This window comes from Tachyglossus aculeatus, chromosome 5 (genome assembly GCF_015852505.1).
Source record: "Tachyglossus aculeatus isolate mTacAcu1 chromosome 5, mTacAcu1.pri, whole genome shotgun sequence".
In the NCBI taxonomy this organism is placed as follows: domain Eukaryota; kingdom Metazoa; phylum Chordata; class Mammalia; order Monotremata; family Tachyglossidae; genus Tachyglossus; species Tachyglossus aculeatus.
In genome coordinates this window covers 28,755,170-28,777,781 of record NC_052070.1, presented here as the reverse complement: position 1 = coordinate 28,777,781, position 22,612 = coordinate 28,755,170, and the positions used below count along the sequence as shown (strand labels likewise).

At 44.9% G+C, this 22,612-nt stretch overlaps 1 protein-coding gene and 2 non-coding genes across 3 annotated transcripts in view; all 3 read right to left on the bottom strand.

Moving 5' to 3' along the window:
• CCDC102B (coiled-coil domain containing 102B) overlaps window positions 1–22,612 on the bottom strand; it is a 567,334-nt gene that overhangs the window by 409,888 nt on the left and 134,834 nt on the right. The gene's annotated exons all lie outside the window — the stretch shown is intronic.
• On the bottom strand, window positions 9,469–9,604 carry LOC119929285. Its single transcript, XR_005451417.1, has one exon. It is a non-coding gene; the product is annotated as a small nucleolar RNA SNORA7 (small nucleolar RNA).
• LOC119929031 lies at window positions 19,416–19,553 on the bottom strand. Its single transcript, XR_005451174.1, has one exon. It is a non-coding gene; the product is annotated as a small nucleolar RNA SNORA7 (small nucleolar RNA).

The window sequence follows — 22,612 nt, the reverse complement described above, 5'->3', positions numbered from 1 at the left end:
AGTTAGAGGCAACAATCTCTGCCCTTGAAGAGCTTACAATTTCCCAGGTGCAACAGAGCCAAAATGATTTACAGTGAATTCTATCATCAATCAATCAATCCTATTTATTGTGCGCTTACTGTGTGCAGAGCACTGTACTAAGCACTTGGGAAGTACAAGCTGGCAACACATAGAGACGGTCCCTACACAACAGTGGGCTATCATCATACTTAAACCCTGGAATGTTCCAATACTGCTACATTATAGGAATTGCAATGGCGGGGCAAAAATATTTTCCGGCAGAAATGCCTACCCTGCTTGGCAGTGGTGTAAAAAAACAGTGGCAGTATTCTTTTAAGCACTTATTTGTGCCATGCACTGAACTAAGCACTGGGGTAGATACAGTACAGGCACTTTGGACACAGTCCCTGTCCCACATGGGGCTCATATTCTAAGTAGGGGGGGTGGGAGAACAGACATTGAATCCCCATTTGACAAATGAGGAAACTGAGGCACAGAAAAGTTAAGTGACTTGTCCAAGGCCATAGTAGGCAATTGGTGGATTAGGTCTCCTTTCTTTCATTCATTTAATCATATTTATTGTGCGCTTACTGTGTGCAGAGCACTGTACTAAGCGCTTGGAAAGTACAAATCAGCAACATATAGAGATGGTCGGTACCCAACAAAGGGCTCAGTCTAGAAGGCCCAGGCCCAGGCTCTTCCTACTGGGCCACACTGCTTCTCAAGTGGCCCAGCCCAGCAGTATCAGCTGCTAAGGACACACAGAGGTAGCCACGGGCCGCACCCTTAATCCCAGACAGAAGTGTAAATCGCTGACAAGGGATAAGAGAGTAATTAATTAATTAATAATGGCATTTGTTAAGCACTTACTATGTGCATAGCACTGTTCTAAGTGCTGGGGGGGGATACAGTGTGATCAAGTTGTCCCACGTGGGGCTCACAGTCTTAATCCCCATTTCTACAGATGAGGTAACTGAGGCTCGGAGAAGTTAAGTGATTTGCCCAAGGTCACACAGCAGACTTGTGGTGGAGCCGGGATTCGAACCCATGACCTCTGACTCCAAAGCCCGGGCTCTTTCCACTGAGCCACGCTCAAGAGTAGATGACAAAGAACAAACAGCATCTTGTCTTGTCTTATGCTGTCCAGTCCTCTCTGACCCACAGTGACCCCACAGACACATCTCTCCCAGAACGCCCCACATCCATCTGCAATCGCTTTGGTAGCGGATCCATACAGTTTTCCTGGCAAAAATACGGAAGTCGTTTACCACTGCCTTCCTCCACACGGTAAACTTGAGTCGCCACCCTCGACTCTCTCCCGTGCCACCGCTGCCCAGCACAGGTGAGTCTCGACTAATAGCAGATTGCCTTCCACTTGCTAGCCATTGCTTAAGCTAGAAATGGAATGGGTAGGCCTCTGCTTGACTTTCCGTCCCATAGCTGAGACTCTCCAGAGGGGACAAACAGCGTCGTGAATGGAAAAACAGGCCTGAACCTTTCCGCAACAAGGCCCGGCCAAAGTTCCCTCCCTCTTCCTCACCCCTGTCCCTCTCCCATCACACTGAAGCAGAAAGTCATCCTCTAACACCAGACTATGGCCAACCTTGATACCCCTGCTCTGACAGGGCTCTCCCCTGGACTCCAGGACAGAAAACCTGCTCCAAGGAACTCATTTCTAGCGCTCTCATCCCTGTCAGTCGTGCTTCTTCCCACCGGTGCATGGAGGGCAATGAGCACGCCGCCAAGTAAATGCAACAGTTTTTAGATGCTGGCTCCATTTACAGCCCAACAGAATGCTGCAGCATTGTGCCGCTGCTGTGCCACAGCTCCTCGAAAGTCCCTGCGGTCTTTTGCCTTCCATATTAATGGAAGGCAAACCTTCCATTTCCATATTTCCCCCTTTTAGACTGTGAGCCCACTGTTGGGTAGGGACTGTCTCTATATGTTGCCAATTTGTACTTCCCAAGCGCTTAGTACAGTGCTCTGCACATAGTAAGCGCTCAATAAATACGATTGATGATGATGATGATGACTCAACTAAGTGCGCGCCCCCTCAGAACACCAGCCAACTCTTGGGGAGAGAGCGGCTCAGAAGGCACCTTCTTCTCCTTCCTTCAGGGAACACCTGTTTCTCCAATTACCCCTCCCTTTCCAGCTCACTGTGGCAAGTCTGACGGGATGGCAGGGTGCTGTCTCTTTCTTTTCCACACCTTTAAACTCCGTCGCTTCCTCTTACCTGAATTTTATTTCAGTGCCTGTTTCTCCTGATAGAGTGGAAACTCCTCCAAGTCAAAATTGTGTCTATTAATGCTACAGGACTCTTCCGAGTGCTTAGTCCAGTGCTCTTTGCACAGTAGGTGCTCAGTAAGTACTATTGATTGGTTTATTGATTGACTGTGGAGAGCCTTCAGTGGCTTTGGACTCTGAGCTGGTTCTTGATTGTCATTGCCTCAGATAGCACGGGGTGAAGCATACAAAGAAACACAATTTTAGGTACTAAAGCTGTACGGTCTACTAAAGGTGTACTTAGAGATGGTTCACAGTACTGACCAGCACAGTTGAATTTATGCATGTGCTTATATTCATTCATTCATTGTCGTATTTATTAGGCGCTTACTGTGTGCAGAGCACTGTATTGGGAGAGTACAGTACAACAATAAACATATTCCCTGAACACAGTGAGCATAGCCTCCAGGAAATAATGAGAACTGAAGGCAAAGAAGCAGTAAGGCCTTGTGGAAAGAGCCCAGGACTTGGAATCAGAGGACCTGGGTGCAAATTCCAGCTCTGTGCATTGCTTGCTGCGCGACCTTGGCCAAGTCACTTAACATCTCTGTGCTTCTGTTTCTTCAACAGTAAGGACTCAATACCTGTTTTCCCTCCTATTTAGTCCCTGCAGGAAAGGGACTGTGTCTGACTTAATTGACCTGTAACGACCCCAGCGCTCAGAACGCCATTTGTCACTTAGTAAGTGCTTAATAAATACCATTAAAAAGGCAAAGAATAAGAAATTCCAAGAAACCAACAAGTAACCAATCATAATAATTCATAATTCATTTCAATAGCAAATAATAGCTGTTCTATGTTCCCGGGAGGGGCCAGTTCTCTGAATAATAATAATAATAATAATAACAATGGCATTTATTAAGTGCTTACTATGTGCAAAGCACTGTTCTAAGCACTGGGAAGGTTACAAGGTGATCAGGTTGTCCCACGGGGGGCTCACAGTCTTAATCCCCATTTTACAGATGAGGTAACTGAGGCACAGAGAAGTTAAGTGACTTGCCCAAAGTCACATAGCTGACAATTGGCAGAGCCAGGATTTGAACCCATGACCTCTGACTCCAAAGGCTGTGCTCTTTTCCACTGCGCCACGCTGCTTCTCTGAAATTATCTCTGGTGTCTGGCTGACATTATTATCGTTATTATTACTATGATATTTGTTAAATGCTTATTATGTGTCAAGCATGGGTCTAAGCACTGGGGTAGATAGGAGTTAACCAGGTTGGGACAGTCTCTGTCCCACATTCATTCATTCAGTTATATTTATTGAGCGCTTACTGTGTGCAGAACACTGTACTAAACCTCAAAGTCTAAGTAGGAGGGAAAACAGGTAGGTAATCCCATTTTACAGATACGGAAATTTAGTCACAGAGATATTAAGTGATTTGCCCTGGGTTAAATAGCAAGCAATTGATAGAGCTAGGATTAGAACCCAGGTCCTCTGACCCCCCTAGGCCAGTGCTGTTATCCTGTTATCAGTATTCAAGTCTCCCCAGGATACTGCATGGGAAGGGGTCCCTTCTGAGTGAGAGGGTCATGGGTTCTAAACCCAGCTCCACCAGTAGCCTGCTGTATGACCTTGGGCAAGTCACATCACTTCTCCATGACTCAGTTACCTCATCTGTAAAGTGGGGATTGACACTGTGAGCTTCCATGTAGATCAGGGACTATGTACAGCCTGATTACCTTGCATCTACCCATGTGGCTAAGTGGAAAGAGCCCAGGCTTTGGAATCAGAGGTCATGGGTTCAAATCCCAGCTCTGCCAATTGTCAGCTGAGTGACTTTGGGCAAGTCACTTCACTTCTCTGGGCCTCAGTTCCCTCATCTGGAAAATGAGGATTAAGACTGTGAGCCTCCTGTGGAACAACCTGATCACCTTGTATCCTCCCCAGTGCTTAGAACAGTGCTTTGCACATAGTAAGCACTTAATAAATGCCATCATTATTATTATCTACCCCAGCGCTTAGTAGAATGCCTGGCACATAGCAAGCAGTGGAAAGAGAATGGCCTTGGGAGTCAGAGGTCGTGGGTTCTAATCTCAGCTCCGCCACTTGTCAGCTGTTTGGCTTTGGGCAAAGTCACTTAACTTCTCTGTGCCTCAGTTACCTCATCTGTAAAATGGGGATTAAGACTGTGAGCCCCACATGGGACAATCCGATTACCCTGTATATACCCCAGTGCTTAGAACAGTGCTTGGCACAGAGTAAGCGCTTAATGAATAACATCATCATTATCAAATACCACAATTATTGTTCAGCGCTTAGTACAGTGTGCACTCAACAAATATCACAAATATTATTCAGTGCTTAGTACAGTGCCTGACGTATAGTAAGTGCTTTACAAATACCATAATTATTAAGTCAGTTTCTCTCCCAAGAACGATTTCAACTGGTTAAGTTGAATCCATCGATCTGTGCCCTCCATGCCATAATTAAGTTGGCCAGCTTCGCACAGAGACTGCATTTGTCGATAATATAGAAGAATCTGTCAAACTCAGGCTGCGTAGGTGTCCCTTTTAGAGCAAAAGTCCTCCTCACTCACCTCAAAGCTCCTGCTCATGCATATGCTTATTGAAATATTGAGCTGCCAGTTTCTAACTCCAACTCCTTCATCCCTAGTTGACACATCTTTTTAGCCTAGTGGGTAGGATTTGCAACCCATTCTTGTGGGTAATGCCTTGTTTAAAAGCCCTGGATTCCACATTTCCTATCCAGTCATAGCCCCAAAGCCAGGTGGTAGCTTTTGCTCTAAACTGGTGTCCTCAAGACTAACAGGCATATTTTTATAGTACTTTTCATCTTTCCATCTGACTTCTGAACAATAGTATCCAGGCTCTGCTAGCTTCCTGACTGGGGATCATTCACGACAGATATACCTGATGAGAATTCTTAAGTCAGGGAGAATATCCACATCTACTTTTCCTGAGGACAGACTGTGAGTGTTGTGCTACTGTCCACCACTATGTTTATCAAGGGGATTTTTTCCCCCATTCTCCTTAATATTTACTGAGTTTTTCTACCTGAAACAAATTATCTGTCCTCTCTCTGCAGCCTGGTAAGATCTGTTCAGGCTGAGATGGTTGATGTGGCGAAAGAAGAGGGAAGGAGTGTGAAAAACAAAAATTGGGCCTTGTTGTCCCTCTGCTAAGTCATCAACCATCTAGGTATTTGGTTTTCCCACAGTTCCCTTTGAGCAGCCTTAACATCTGTTGCAAATTCAAGGTGTTGACAGACCACAGCAAAGTGGTAGTGATACGCAAAGAAGCATGAAAAATTAATACTGATAAAAATGATACATGTTATGTCCTTACCATGTGCCAAGCACTGCTCTAAGTCCTGGGATAGATACAAGTTGGACATAGTCCCTGTCCCACATGGGGCTTACACTCAATTCCCATTTTACAGATGAGCTAACTGAAGCCTAGAGAAGTGAAGTGACTTGCCCAAGATCACACAACAGACAAATGGTGGAGCCAGAATTAGAACCCAGGTCCTTCTGCTCCCAGGCCTCTGCTGTATCCACTAAAGGGTGACCTTTCTCAGTTGGTATCCTTTCACGGCTCACGTGAGGAGGAATTCCATTTTCAAGTTCATCCCGCACTGTGAATCAGAATGGATGTGCTACAAGCAGAGGACCAGCGGCAGGGCACATTGTTCAGTAGTCATTGCCACTGCAAGCTAAAGCTGCTCTCTGGGAAGACTGTGGGACCCACATCTCTCATAGATGGTCTCTGGGTCTGAGAAACAAAGCCAGGGACTATCCTTGGTGTGTCCTCTCTGAATCCTGGATAATCCATTAATCAGTGGTATTCAAGGGACTGTACTAAGCTCTTGGGAAAGAACAATATGTTAGAGTTGGTAGGCATGATCCCTGTCCACCAGGAACTTGCGCTCTGGAGGGGAGAAGGCAAAGACTGGGATGGGCTGGACTCAGAAATAATGCACCATGTATGCAGTTGTGCTCCGCTTCCAAAGTCAACAATACCTCAAGTAGAAGAGAAATTTTTCTTGATCTGAGATTGCTAAAATCTTCCCTGAAAACAGAACATGCAAAGGTTGCGGCCTAATCTTCCACTTTGCCACTGCCCTTTCAATGGCTTACATCCATTCTTCCAATGCGCTAGAATAGAAGGAAGGATAACTATATGCTGGACTGATATCGCAAATTTCTGTAGTAGTCTCATCCAGTAATTCGACATGAGTTTTAGAAGTTTGTCCATCTTTCACCCTTTCCAAAAGAAGCATAACAAAAAGGGGTGTGGTGAGTGGATCACCCTGCTAGATCATGTCCAGTGATGTATACAAAGTGTTTCACAGCCCAGAAAATGACCATCATTGACTAATCCCAGCTCCGCCACTTAATAATAATAATAATAATAGCATTTATTAAGTGCTTACTATGTGCCAAACACTGTTCTAAGCAATGGGGAAGTTACAAGGTGATCGGGTTGTCCCACGTGAGGCTCACAGCCTTAATCCCCATTTTACAGATGAGGGAACTGAGGCACAGAGAAGTTAAGTGACTTGCCCAAAATCACACAGCTAATTGGCAGAGCCGGAATTTGAACCCATGACCTCTGACTCCAAAGCCCGTGCTCTTTCCACTGAGCCACGTGTGGCCTTGAGCAAGTCACTTCACTTTTCTGTGCCTCAATTACCTCAGCAGGAAAATGGGGATTGAGACTGTGAAACTCACTTGGGAACAAGGATTGTGTCCAACTTGATTTGCTTGTATCCACCCCAGTGCTTAGTGCAGTGCCTGTCACATAGTAAGCGCTTAACAAATACCATCATTATTATTATTATTAACATCATTCTCATGTGTTTAACCCCTTGAAGCATTTAAAAAAGGTCTGAGGTACCCAGACCTCCAATACTGCCGATAGTCTCTTGTTTATTCTGGCCACTTACGGGAAAATGACTGATCTTGGGTGAGCTGTATGTGACCTGCAAGTGCCTGTTTTGGCCTCACTGAGTCTGCATGTGCTCTGGAGATGGATGTTAAAATAAATCATGGCAGGTACAAAAGTGTTGTGGGGTTTACAGTGGGATTAATGAAGGATACAAATCCAAGTCTGAGGGTGAAGCAGAAGGGAGAGGGAAAAGGGGAAATGAAGTCATAGTCAGGGAAGACCTCTGGGAGGAGATGTGATTTCCAGAAGTCTTTGAAGGAGGGGAGAGTGTTCATCTGTGAGATATGAAGGAGAAAGGAGTTCCAAGACTGAGGCAGGATGAGGGCAAGGGGGTGAGAGAGATGAGATTTAGGTTTAGTGAGTAGATTGGCATTACAGGAGCAAAGTGAGGTGTTGGGTTGTAGTAAGAAATCAGCAAGGGAAGATAGGAGGAGACAAGGTGATTGAGTGCTTTAAAGCCAGTGGTGAGGAGCTTCTGTTGGATGTGGTAGGGGATAGACAACCACTGGACGTTCTTGAGGAGTGGGAAAATATGCACTAAACTTATTTTAGAAACATGATTCGAGTAGCAGAGTGAAATATGGACTGGAATGGAGAGAAACGGGGGCAAGGAGGTTGATGCAATAGTCAAGACAGGATAAGGTAAGTGTTTGGAGGAGTGTAGTAGCAGTTTGGATGGAAAGGAAAGGGCTGATTTTAGCAATGCTCTAAAGATAGAACCAACAGGATTTGGTGATAGACTGAATATATGGGTTGAATGAGAGCGTTGAGTAAAGGATGATGCCAAGGTTACGGGCTTGTGAGACAGGGAGGTCAGTGGTGGTGTAGAGAGCTACAATCAATCAATCAATCAATCAATCGTATTTATTGAGCGCTTACTATGTGCAGAGCACTGTACTAAGCGCTTGGGAAGTACAAATTGGCATCACATAGAGACAGTCCCTACCCGATAGTGGGCTCACAGTCTAAAAGGGGGAGACAGAGAACAGAACCAAACATACCAACAAAATAAAATAAGTAGGATAGAAATGTACAAGTAAAATAAATAAATAAATAAATAAACAGAGTAATAAATATGTACAACCATATATACATATATACAGGTGCTGTGGGGAGGGGAAGGCGGTAAGGCGGGGGGGATGGAGAGGGGGACGAGGGGGAGAGGAAAGAAGGGGCTCAATCTGGGAAGGCCTCCTGGAGGAGGTGAGCTCTCAGCAGGGCCTTGAAGGGAGGAAGAGAGCTAGCTTGGCGGATGGGCAGAGGGAGGGCATTCCAGGCCCGGGGGATGACGTGGGCCGGGGGTCGATGGCGGGACAGGCGAGAGCGAACGGGGTGGGGAAAGTCACGGGGAGGACAGGGTTTGGGTGAGAATGTGAGGAGGTCTGTTTTGGACACGTTAACCTTGAAGCATCATCAGGACATTCAAGGCAGGTCCTAAAGGCAGGAGGAAACACAAGCCTGGAAAGGAGAGAGGTGACAGCTGGAGATGTACATTTGGGAATCATCTGCAAAGAACTAGTAGTTGAAATTATGGAAGGAAAAAATTATCCAAGAGAATGGGTATAGATAGAGAATAGAAGTGGACCCAGAACCGAGCCTTGAGGGGGACCCCATAGACAGGGAGTGGGAGGCAGAGGACGAGCCTGTGGAAGAGGCTCTAAGAAGTCTCTGCAAAAAACGCTCAAGTCTGAGTTTTCTCTGAAAACTCTGAGCTGAGCAGCGGCCAGTTTTGATGCTGGCCAAGACACCACTGAATAATAATTGTAGCACTAAGTCCTTGCTATCTACTAAGCACTGTACTAAGCACTGAGGTAGATACACAATAGTCATGCAGTGGTGGTGGTGGTGGTAGTAGAAGTAGTAGAGGTATTCATTAAATGCTTACAGTGTAGAGCACTGTACTAAGCACTGGGAAACAATACAAGGGTGGAAATCAGACACGGTCTCAGGCCCTTGAGGAGTTCACTATTAAGGCATAGTTCTTTCCCCACAATGGGGGCTCACAATTCAAAAGGAAGGAAGAACAGGTATTTAATCTCCATTGTCTTGTCGTGTCTTATGCCATCAAGTCGTTTCCAACCCATGGCGACTCGACCCATATCTCCCAGAATTTCCTGCTCTCCATGTGCAGTCGTTCTGGTAGTGTATCCAGAGAGCTTTCTTGGTAAAAATATGGAAGTGGTTTACTATTGCCGCCTTCCGCGCAGTAAACTCAAGTCTCCGTTTTCAACTCTCTCCCACGCCATTGCTGCCCAGCATGGGTGAGTTTTGACTTGTAGCAGATTGCCTCCCACTTGCTAGCCACTGCCCAAGCTAGGAATGGAATGGGTATGCCTCTGCTTGACTCTCCCTCCCGTAGCCGAGACTGGTAGGGTACTAAACTCTCCAGGTGTGACCCAGAGAGGCAATCTCCATTGTACGGAGGAAGAAACTGAGGTATTGAGAAGTTAAGTGACTTGCCCAAGGACAGCCAGGAAGCAGCAGAATCAAGATTAGAATTCAGGTGCTCTGACTCCCAACCCATGTTCTTTCCCATAGACCATGGTACTTCTCAAGTGATAGCTCCCCCATCATCACAAAGAAGGAATCTTAGCGAGATAGTCACAACCCTTCAGTGATCTCCTCATCCCAACTTCTAATATAAATAATGACACCTTAGCTAGAAGGTTTTGTCCATCAATTTAAATGAATTCTAGCCACCACTAGATTGTAAACTCTTCCACTCGATGTAAGCTTCTTGAGGGCAGGAAGCACATCTACCCAGACAGCCCCCTTTTTCCTCTCCTCCTCCCCATTCCCCCTTGTCCTACCTCCTTCCCCTCCCCACAGCACCTGTATATGTGTTCGTACAGATTTATTCCTCTATTTATTTTACTTGTACATATTTACTATTCTATTTATTTTGTTAATGATGTATCTAGCTTTATTTTTATTTATTCTGGTGACTTGACACCTGTCCACATGTTTTGTTTTGTTGTCTGTCTCCCCCTTCTAGACCGCGAACCTGCTGTTGGGTAGGGACTGTACTTGTACTTGTACTTCCCAAGCACTTAGTACAGTGCTCTGCACACAGTAAGCTCTCAATAAATATGATTGAATGAATGACTCTACCAGCTTTCTTGTGTTGTCCTCTCTCAGGGGCTTAGTACAGTGCTGGCACACAGTAAGCACTCAATAAAAAACATTGATTGAGTCACTCCAATTCTTACTGAAATCAACACCCTGACTAGAGCTGTGAAAAGTGGCAAAGTGTCTGACAGAGGATCCAAGCGTGGCTCAGTGGAAAGAGCCTGGGCTTTGGAGTCAGAGGTCATGGGTTCAAATCCCAGCTCTGCCAATTGTCCGCTGTGTGACTTTGGGCAAGTCCCTTAACTTCTCTGGGCCTCAGGTCCCTCATCTGTAAAATGGGGATGAAGACTGTGAGTCCCCTGTGGGGGAGATAGAAGGGGAGATAGACATTAATACAAATAAATTATGGATCTGTACATAAGTGCCTTGGAGTTGAGGGAGGGGTGAATAAAAGGTGCAAATGCAAGTACTAGGGCAGTGCAGAAGGGAGTGGTAAAAGAGGAAATGAGGATTTTAGTCAGAGAATAATAATAATAATAATAATTTTGGTATTTGTTAAGCGCTTACTATCATCATCATCAATCGTATTTATTGAGCGCTTACTATGTGCAGAGCACTGTACTAAGCTCTTGGGAAGTATAAATTGGCAACATATAGAGTCAGTCCCTACCCAACAGTGGGCTCACAGTCTAAAAGCACTTACTATGTGCAAAGCACTGTTCTAAGCTCTGGGGAGGTTACAAGGTGATCAGGTTATCCCATGTGGGGCTCACAATCTTAATCCCCATTTTACAGATGAGGTAACTGAAGCACAGAGAAGTTAAGTGACTTGCCCAAAGTCACACAGCTGACAAGTGGCAGAGCTGAGATGTGAACACATGACCACTGACTCCCAAGCCTGTGCTCTATCCATTGAGCCACGCTGCTTCCCTGGAAGGCTTCTTGGAGAAAGCGTGCCTTTAGTAAGACTTTGAAAGAGGGGGGAGAGTAATTGTCTGTTGGATATGAAGAGGGAGGGTGTGCCACGTGAGAGACAGGATCTTATAAAAGACATCTTGAATCCCTTGCAATCACTTCTGAAATTTCCCAGGCTGCCTACATTGATCAATCTGTCCTGGCCCCATGCCTGCCAAAGTCCATAGTGGGGCACAACTGTTCATGATGCTAAAATTATATAGAGAGAAGCAGCGTGGCTCAGTGGAAAGAGTACAGGCTTTGGAGTCAGAGGTTATGGTTCAAATCCGCCAATTGTCAGCTGTGTGACTTTAGGCAAGTCCCTTAACTTCTCTGTGCCTCAGTTACCTCATCTGCAAAATGGAGATTAAGACTGTGAGCCCCCCACCGTGGGTCAACCTGATAACCTTGTAACCTCCCCAGTGCTTAGAACAGTGCTTTGCACAAAGTAAGTGCTTAATAAATGCCATTATAATAATAACAATATATGCATCATCATCCCAGAGGGCTAGAGGGTGAGCTTGGTCCTACCTAGAAGTTAGACACTGAAGCTCAAGTTCATTTTATTACCACAGTTTGGGTCTTGTAGTATTTCAACTGCATTCTAGTTTAAATGACCTCCAGTATTCTTGCCTTAGCAAGGTTGTGTTCTTTGTGCTTCACTGGGCCTGTGTATGACTGAGTGCTAACATGGTGGCTTCCCAACCTCTGTCTTGGGCCCGTTCTGCTTTGCTTTTTCCTGAGTGGTTTCTCTGTTGCCAGGATCAATCAATTCAGTGGAACAAGAGGCCCCCAGGGCTGCCATTTCATTCCAGTCTCGCTCATGATGTCCGGTATTATTTCATCGCCCAGAAACCCTGACGTGCCCGGCCTAGAATAGCTTCATTTTTGAACCCTGTTCCCTGTCCCTGCTTTCGGGCACTGCTTGGGGCCTGAGGCAGAGAGGATCTCAGAGCACTATGACCTTTTTAATAATAATCTTAATAATAATAATACTGGAATTTGTTTAGCACTTACTAAATGTAAAGCACTGTTCAAAGCACTGAGGTAGTTCATTCGTTCATTCAATCGCATTTATTGAGCGCTTACTGTGTGCAGAGCACTGTACTAAGTGCGTGGGAAGTACAAGTTGGCAACGTATAGAGACGGTCTGTACCCAACAACGGGCTCACAGTCTAGAAGGGAGAGACAGACAACAAACAAAACATATTAACAAAATAAAATAAATAGAATATATATGTACAAGTAAAATAAATAGAGTAATAAGGATGTACAAACATATATACATATATACTGTTACAACGTTACAGATATACAGTTACAAGGTAATCGGGTTGTGCACAGTCCCTGTCCCGCATGGGGCTCACAGTCTTAATCCCCAATTTACATGAGGTAACTGAGGCACAGAGAAGTGAAGTCTTTTGCCCAAGGTCACAAAGCAAATGTATGGCAGTGTTGGTATTAATAATAATAATAATAATAATAATGATAATAACAATAATAATTCATTCATTCATTCAATTGTACTTATTGAGCGCTTACTGTGTGCAGAGCACTGTACTAAGCGCTTGGGAAATACAAGTTGGCAACAACTAGAGACGGTCCCTACCCAACAGTGGGCTCACAGCCTAGAAGGGGGAGACAGACAACAAAACATATTAACAAAATAAAAATTGAATAAATATGTACAAGTAAAATAGAGTAATAAATACGTACAATTCATTCAATCGTATTTATTGAGCTCTTACTGTGTGCAGAGCATCTAGAGACGGTCCCTACCCAACAGCAGGCTCACAGTATGGAAGGGGGAGACAGACAACAAAACAAAACATATTAACACAATATAAAATCAATCAATCAATCAATGTTAATCGTATTTATTGAGCTCTTACTGTGTGCAGAGCACTGTACTAAGCGCTGGAAGTACACGTTGGCAACATATAGAGACAGTCCTTACCCAACAGTGGGCTCACAGTCTAGAATAATGGCATTTAGTAAGCACTTACTATGTGCAAAGCACTGTTCCAAGCACTGGGGAGGTTACAAGGTGATGAAGTTGTCCCACGGGGGGCTCATAGTCTTCTTCCCTATTTTCCAGATGAGGTAACTGAGGCACAGAGAAGTGACTTGTCCAAAGTCACATAGCTGACAATTGGCGGAGCCGGGATTTGAACCCCTGACCTCTGATTCCAAAGCCCGCACTCTTTCCATTGAGCCACGCTGCTTCTCTATTAGAACCCATGTCCTCCGGCTCCCAGTGCCTAGACACTGTCCACTAGACCACTCAACACTCCCTCCCCACCCCCATCATTTGCTCTCTAAATCTTCCTTGGGGTCTCCTAGTTACTTCATCTCCAGAGACAAAACTCTTCTCTCTTGCCTTCCATGCCTTCCCACCAACCACCTTTCGTTACTTTTTGTTCCAGAGGTCACTGGGCAACCAGCATGCCAGCTGCAGAATAATAGTCAATCGTATTTATTGAGCTCTTATTACGTGCAGAGCACTGTACTAAGCATTTAGGAGAGTACACTATAACAATATAACAGACACACTCCCTGCCCACAGGGAGTTTACTGACTAGATATCACACTGAGCTTCATCAGTCCAGGTTGGACAATCGTGTCATCTCTGTCACTGCTCTAGGAGAAAGTCTGTGCACAGTGACATCAAAAGAAAGATTGCTCAAGGAAAGTTTTTCCACATACCATTAACCCGAGTACTGTCTACATCATCAGGAGAGGAATTCCTTTGAGAAGAGATTTCCATGTATGAGAAGAGAGAACTGCATGCAAAGCACAGGCCTGCGAGTCAGAAGAACCTGGGTTCTAATCCTGACTCCGCAATTTGCCTGCTTTATGACCCTGGGCAAGTCACTTCACTTCTCTGTGCCTCAGTTACCTCATCCGTAAAATGGGCATTGAGAATGTGAGCCCCATGTGGGACAGAGACTGTGTCCAACCCGATTTGCTTATATCCAGCCCAGCATTTGGTTCAGTGCCTGGCACAAAGTAAGTGGTTAACAAATACCATTATTATTATTATGTTCCCTTCATACTACCAGCAAATGAAAGAAGAAACTTACTCATCATGCAGGACTCTCTGATAGACTGGGAATTAAGGGAAAGGGTCTGGGAAACGTGTGAGCTTGGATTTCTTTAGTTATAAAAGACATATTGATAATGATAATGATGAGAAGTAGCGTGGCTCAGTGGAAAGAGCATTGGCTTTGGAGTCAGAGGTCATGGGTTCAAATCCACCAATTGTCAGCTGTGTGACTTTGGGCAAGTCACTTAACTTCTCTGGGCCCCAGTTCCCTCATATGTAAAATGGGGATTAAGACTGTGAGCCCCCCGTGAGACAACCTGATCACCTTGTAACCTCCCCAGCTTTTAGAACAGTGCTTTGCACATAGTAAGTACTTAATAAATGCCATCATTATTATTATGATGATGATGGTATTTGTTAAGGGCTTACTATGTGCCAGGTGCATTACTAAGTGCTGGGGTGGAAACAAGCCAATCAAATAAGAAACAATCCCTGTCCCATGTCGAGTTCACAATCTCAATCCCCATTTAACAGATGAGGTAACTAAGCCCCCTTTTCCTCAGCTCCTCCTCTCTTCCACATCACAGACTTGGTCCCTTTGCTCTCCCCCCCCCCCGCCCCCCATGGCACTTACATATATATGTAGGGATCTATAATTATTTTTATTTATATTGATGCCTGTTTACTTGTTATGGTGTCTGTCTCCCCCAGCTCCCAATCCCCAGACTGTAGGCGTGTTGTGGGCAGGGATTGTCTCTCTTCATTATTGTATTGTAGTTTCCAAGCACTTAATACGGTGCTCTGCACACAGTAAGTGCTCAATAAAAACGACTGAACTCTCCATCCCCCCCATCTTACCTCCTTCCCTTCCCCACAGCACTTGTATATATGTATATATGTTTGTACATATTTATTACTCTATTTATTTATTTATTTATTTTACTTGTACATATCTATTCTATTTATTTTATTTTGTTAGTATGTTTGGTTTTGTTCTCTGTCTCCCCCTTTTAGACTGTGAGCCCACTGTTGGGTAGGGACTGTCTCTATATGTTGCCAATTTGTACTTCCCAAGCGCTTAGTACAGTGTCTGCACACAGTAAGCGCTCAATAAATATGATTGATGATGATGATGATGACTGAACGAATGAACTTGGCCAGAGTCACATAGCAGATAAGTAGGGGAGCTGGGATTAGAACCCATGACCTTCTGATTCCCAGACTTGTGCTCTATCTACTATGCCACACTTTGCAGCAAAGGTGTGCATCCACCAGATTACACATTATGGAAATAAACTGTAAGCTCATTGTGGACAGGGAATGCATCAGTTCTATTGTTCTCTCTCAAGCTCTAAGTACAGTGCTCTGCACACAGTAAGCACTCAATAAATACAATTGACTGAATGACGGGACAGTCCTGTTATCCAAGTGGGTCAATGTACTTTCCCAAGCACTTAGTATAGTGCTTGGCACACAGTAAGCGCTCAGTAAATTCGATTGAATGAAGGAATGAACACCTTTCATGCAATCTCTTTCCTTCTGGCTGGTCTCAACCTTCCTTCCTCTTGTTTGTAAGTGCCTTGCTCTATTCAACTCTGCCAAATGTCAGAACAGTGCTCCTCACAGAGTAGTCACTCAGTGAACACCAAGGATGGATAGATTGGTTGAAGCAAGACCCAGGGAGAGGCTCCCAGCTTCCATGTGCCTTCTTAAGGGTGGCAGGAAGCGCATTCATTTATTTCATTTTCCTAGAGAACAACAGTTTTCTTACAAGATTTGTAAATGGTCTAGAAGAATACTGACAGTGCACACCCACGCCTTTCAGGGCGCTTCAAAATAAAAACACACAGAACCAAATCCAAGCCAAAAAAAGTCCGGCATTCTTTGGCCTGGTCAATCTCCATAAAACTCAAGAAAGTCAGTCAGACTCTGGTCTGATGAGTTCTTCCGCATGGCTAGCGCTCTGAGGCATCTAATTAACATGAAAGAATCAATCAATGTCCCCGGAGGGAAACAGAGGCAAAATTAAGTTGCCTTTTAAACACAAAAAAACATGCTTAACAGACTGTCTGTATCTTTTCCTTTCCCAGTAAGACATTCCTTCTCTTTGCTTCAGACCAGATTCAATTCCCACACTTGTCCCCCAGTGCCTGGTTGTAAAACAAACATATTTCAGCATCCACAGTGGAATAATAAATCTGTCTCTTTCTTTTCTCTATCTTGCAGTGCAATGCAAGACAAAATGGAAATAAATGTGCTCATGCAACAAGCTCACACGTGCACACACACACGATCACATGTGTGTAGAAATGGGGGAGAGTGTTATTGAAATGATCTTCTGCTTCAGCAAATGCATAATTCTGATTGTGAGACAAGCTCTAATTAGCAATAAGCATCTTTGATAGTGCTGGGAAGCTGGTTCCACAGGGGAGCCGAAGGTGAAAATGATGCTGAGGGAAAGCCGTGTGGCCTAATGGAAAGATCACCAGCCTGGGAGTCACAGCATCTGGGTTCTAACCCCATCTCCAACACATTCCTGCTGTGTGACCTTGGGCAAGTCAAGTCATTTCTCTGTGCTTCATTCCCTTGCCTGCAAAGTGACGATTCAATATCTGTTCTTCTTTCTACTTAGACTGTGAGCCCCATGAGGGACCTGATTATCTGATTATGCCAGCACTTAGTACAGTGTTTGCCACATAGTAAGCACTTAACAAATACCACAATTATTATTATGCTTGTCATATTTCACACGGAACCAGATACTTAAGCAGTGCCGGATGGCCCATAAAAAAATATTATGGTGGTCTCAGATACCTGATGAAAAATGAAGGAACCCTCATGTCCCTGTGTTTGAAGCCCCTCACAAGATATGTATGTAAGTGCTGTGGGGCTAGGGACGGGGATGAATAAACAGAGCAAGTCAGGGTGACACAGAAGGGAGTGGGAGAAGAGGAAAGGAAGGCTTCGTCAGGGAAGGCCTCTTGGAGAAGATGTGCCTTCTATAAGGCTTTGAAGGTGGGGAGAGTTATCGTGTGTTGGGTACGAAGAGGGAGGGCATTTCAGGCCAGAGACAGGATTTGTTCAAGAGGTCGGCGGCGAGATAGACGAGAATCAGGTACAGTGCGATGAGCTGAGGAGCTGAGTGTGTGGGCTTCGCCTGGGAATCAATCAATCAATCAATCAATCGTATTTATTGAGCACTTACTGTGTGCAGAGCACTGTACTAAGCACTTGGGAAGTACAAGTTGGCAACATATAGAGACAGTCCCTACTCAACAGTGGGCTCACAGTCTAGAAGGGGGAGACAGAGAACAAAACCAAACATATTAACAAAATAAAATAAATAGAATAGATATGTACAAGTAAAATAAATAAATAGAGTAATAAATATGTACAAACATATATACATATATGTATGCATATATATATATACATCAGAGGAGGAGGCTCTAGGGAAACTGAGTCACATGACAAAGCATCTCCAAATCTCTTCTTCGGTAGGGCACACTGCCTCAATTATTCTTAAACCAAATTCACCGGGCCCGGTGCAGGACAGCGGTTTAAACAAAATGACACATCTTATGCCAATGGAGTGCTTCTAGTCTACAGCCACACTGCAGGTCCTGGAGGACAGGGATTGAGTCTACTAAGTCTATTGCCTGCTCACAGATGCTCAGCTCTATGCTTTGCACATAGTAAAAGCATTCGATAAACAGCACAGATTGATCATAGGCACCCACAAACATCAATGGGAAATAAGCTTCTGGGTTTATGTTTGACACATGCTGCCTTGGTAGGTAACAACAGTGATAATAATAATAATAATAATGGTATTTGTTAAGTCAAGCACTGCTCTAAGCGCTGGGGTAGATACAAGGTAATGTGGTTGTCCCATGTGGAGCTCAGAGTCTTAATCCCTATTTTACAGATGAGGTAACAAACACGGAGAAGTTAAGTGACTTGCCCAAAATCACACAGCTGACAAGTGACAGAGCCTGGATTAGAACCCATGACCTCTGACTCCCAAGCCTGTAGACCTGAAGCCACTGTCAAAACAGGTGGCTTATGGCAATTCAAGCAATGACTGAGAGTTTTCTACCCTTTGCTCTTCCTCAAATTCGGTGAGAGAAACTTCCCCCAAATGTGCAACAGACATTTCAAGCATTAAATACTTTTTTCTTGCTCTGCCAGGAACATCTGTTTCCAATTCTAAAAATTGTGAATCTCCCCATCAACAGTCTCTCCGACTGATGCTTAGCCAGAAATGTGTTTGCCTTTGGAGAGTTTCAGATATTGTCAAGAGGAAGTTTAGGCTGAAAACTGAGGTGACTCACATCCCCTCCAAGAGGCCTTCCCCAATTAAGCCCTCCTTTCCCTTACTCCCTCTCCTTTCTGCATCACCTCTGCACTTGGGTCTGTCCCCTTTAAGCCTTTGAAGTCACAAAGGGGTTGTGATTGACCTTAGTTTCCAGCCTAAACCTTCATTTCAGCCTTCCCCCCTCCACAAACACACTTGGCTACATATCCGTAATTTATTTTAATGTCTAATAATAATAATGATGATGGCATTTGTTAAGCGCTTACTATGTGCAAAGCACTGTTCAAAGTGCTGGGGGGGATACAAGGTGATCGGGTTGTCCCACGTGGGGCTCACAATCTTAATCCCCATTTTACAGATGAGGTAACTGAAGCTCAGAGAAGTTAAGTGACTTGCCCAAGTTCACACAGCAGACACGTGGCAGAGCCAGGATTCAAACCATGACCTCTGGCTCCCAAGCCCGGGCTCTTTCCACTGAGCCACGCTGCTTCTCTATCCCCTTCTTTATACTGGAAGCTCCTTGTGGGAATGGAATACTTCTACCCACGTATTTTTACTATACTATCCGAAGTGCTTAGTACAGTGCACTGCACATAGTAAGCATTCACTATATACTTGTCTTATGCCGTTGAGTCGTCACCGACCCATAGAGACGCTAGGGACACATCTCTCCAGAATGTCCCACCTCCATCTGCAATCGCTCTAGTAGTGGATTCATAGATTTTCCTTGGTAAAAATATGGAAGTGGTGTGCCATTGCCTCCTTCCGTGCAATAAACTTGAGCCTCCACCCTCTCCCATGCCACCGCCGCCCAGGACAGGGGAATTTTTTTCTTGTAGCAGATTGCCTTCCACTATCTAGCCACTGCCCAAGCTAGGAGTGGAATGGATATGCCTCTGCTTGACTTTCCCTCCTGTAGTCAAGACTGGAAGAATACTGGAAACTCTCCAGATGCGACCCTGAGTGGTATCACTAAATACTATTCCTTGATTAATTGATTGAGTGGTATTCTTGATTTTGGGAGCAGAATGGGAGTCAAGAAGAGAAGCCCTGCAGTGTTTCCTAGGGTGCAGAAGGGCAGCTTTTTTCCTTATGTAGCAACCCTAAGTAATTTTGGGGAATTGTTCACCTTCTCTTGCTCATGGCAGCAGGACATGAAGCTGCTTAGTCCATGGATGGTTGTAAAAACGAATAAGTGTCTAGTGAGTCTATTGTCTCCCAAGGAGAGGATGATAACTGCTGCGAGTTGTGCAGGTGGGCTAGTGCTGCATCCCAGCTGAAAACTGAGCATCAGTTGCTGATTATAAACTTGCCTGGCACACTACTAACAATGATAACAATACTTGTGGTATTTGTTAAGCACTTAACAAGTGTCAGGCGCTGTTCTAAGCACTGAGGTAGACAGAAGCTAATCAGGTTGGACACAGGCAAGAACAGAGTAACTGTCTTTGAGCAAAAGTTTCATATGGAAATAGAGACAAGGAGGTAAAAGAGACAATCACTCCGGGTGCTGCAAACATTAAGCACAACACCCAACAACCTTTTTGTGTGGTCAATACGGTTAGGGCTGTGGATCCTGCATTGCCCTTTGCAGCCCTTCACATGCTCATAGGTGTCCTTCAGATGCAAATGACAACTCTAGATGCTCAAATCCCAGCAAACATTCAATAAATGCCATTACTGCTCAGCTCTACCTGCACTCCCCAACAACAACTGACACATCACTGTCCTTTGGCCAGAGAATGTGTCCATTTACTGTTGTGCTGTACTCTCCCAAGTGTTTACTACAGTGCTCTGCACACAGTAAATGCTCAATAAATGAGTGAATAAAGGAATTTCAGACAAAGCACTTTACCAGCTGACTCCTCCTTTCTTGTGGATTCCATCCAGCACCTGTATATGGGGGTTATATCTTGCTTGCTTGTGAGGAAATAAATTTTGTGTGTGCTTGTGTGTGCATGTATGAGTTGGGTTGTACTAGGACTACCTTAAATTCAAAAAGAGGCTTTGGGTGCTAAACTTGGTTTTTGTTAATGTTATCTGTTAAGCGCTTACTATAGGGCAGGCACGGTATTAAGTACAGGGGTAGATACAAGATAATCAGGTTGGACACAGTCCTTGTCCCACATAGGGCTCACAATCTTACAGATTTATTTTACAGAGATGGTAACAGAGGCACAGAGAAGTGAAGTGACTTGCCCAAGGTTATGCAGCAGACAAGTGGCAGAGTCAGGATTAGAACCCAGGTCCTCTGACTCCTAGGCCCATGGTCTTTCCGCTAGGCCATGCTGCTTCTCTAAGTTCATGTCCAGATGGTGGGTCCACAACTGCTGCTTCTTCCCCGCCTTCTTCCCAGGATTAGCTTCGGCTCCAGACTCTAAGCTCATTGTGGGCAGGGGGTGTGCCTGTTATATATAGTTATATTGGACTCTTCCAAGAGCTTAGTACAGTGCTCTAGTGCTCTGCAAACAGTTTACGCTCAATAAATACAACTGACTTACGGACTGACTCTTTGGGCCGGCTGTTCCAGCTGACACCCACAAGCAAGGTGCCAACTTTTGGTGCCGATAAAAATTATCTGGTTTTGTTGGGCAAGTGAGGATGGGCAGGGAGTTTAGATCAAATAGATGCAAGCAGCCACCTCATCACCGAAGTGGAGTAGGTACCTTTGCCCACAGCAATCATCATCATCATCAATCGTATTTATTGAGGGCTTACTATGTGCAGAGCACTGTACTAAGCACTTGGGAAGTACAAATTGGCAACATATAGAGACAGTCCCTACCCAACAGTGGGCTCACAGTCTAGAAGGGGGAGACAGAGAACAAAACCAAACATACTAACAAAATAAAATAAATAGAATAGATATGTACAAATAAAATAAATAAATAAATAAATAAATAGAGTAATAAATATGTACAAACATATATACATATATACAGGTGCTGTGGGGAAGGGAAGGAGGTAAGATGGGGGGATGGAGAGGGGGACGAGGGGGAGAGGAAGGAAGGGGCTCAGTCTGGGAAGGCCTCCTGGAGGAGGTGAGCTCTCAGTAGGGCCCTGAAGGGAGGAAGAGAGCTAGCTTGGCGGATGGGCAGAGGGAGGGCATTCCAGGCCCGGGGGAGGACGGGGGCTGGGGGTCGATGGCGGGACAGGCGAGAGTGAGGTACGGGGCAGTGACAGAGCTCATCAATCCATCATCCGTGGTCTTAAGTGCTTATTCTGTGCAGAGCACTGTCTAAAGTACTCAGTAGGGTAGCATCGATAAACACTAGCCCTGCCCTCAAGGAGCTTACGGTCTAGCTGAGGTAGCTCACAGCTAGTCCAAGAAGCTTCTAGCTCTTCAGCTCTCCCTCCAACTATTCCCTGCCCTTGCTGGCCAGGCTAATGATAGTAAGCTGACTTCCCTGACAGCAGGGATCCTGTCAACTCTATTTTACTGCTTCACGAACTTAGCACAATACCCTGAACACAGGAAGCACTAGGTACACACCACTGATTATAACCGATTGCCCCAATCATTGGGTTTAGTCTGCGCTTCAACGCCAGGCCAAAATCACTGCCTGCCACCAAAGCCATAAGAAGCCATGGCCCTGCTGAAATGTGCAAAGGGTTCTGTGATGAAACCCAGACAACATGGAGCTGGGGGCTCTCTAGTTCATGCATCGGGCTCTGCTTCCTCTAATCCTAAATGAGACTTTCCCTGCAGAAAATGAGATGTGCAGGTCTGCACTGCACACCAGTGGCAAAAAGAAGTGTTTGCAAGTCTCTCTGCATTCCCTTTTTATGTTCACTCCATCACAAACACCCTCAGCTTTGGACAAACCCAGTGGCTCCTGCATGACCTTTGGAAAAGAGGACTGCAATCCAAGGGTCCTGAGGACACGCTATGACTTCATCCACTAAATGTTTCCCCTGAAAATGACAAAGGCAAGAGGATTCCTTTAGAACCGAGTTGATTAGCAAACTACAGTGTTCAGCTTTTAACCTCAGGAGGGACAACCCTCCCTTCTGATAGGCATCTGTGA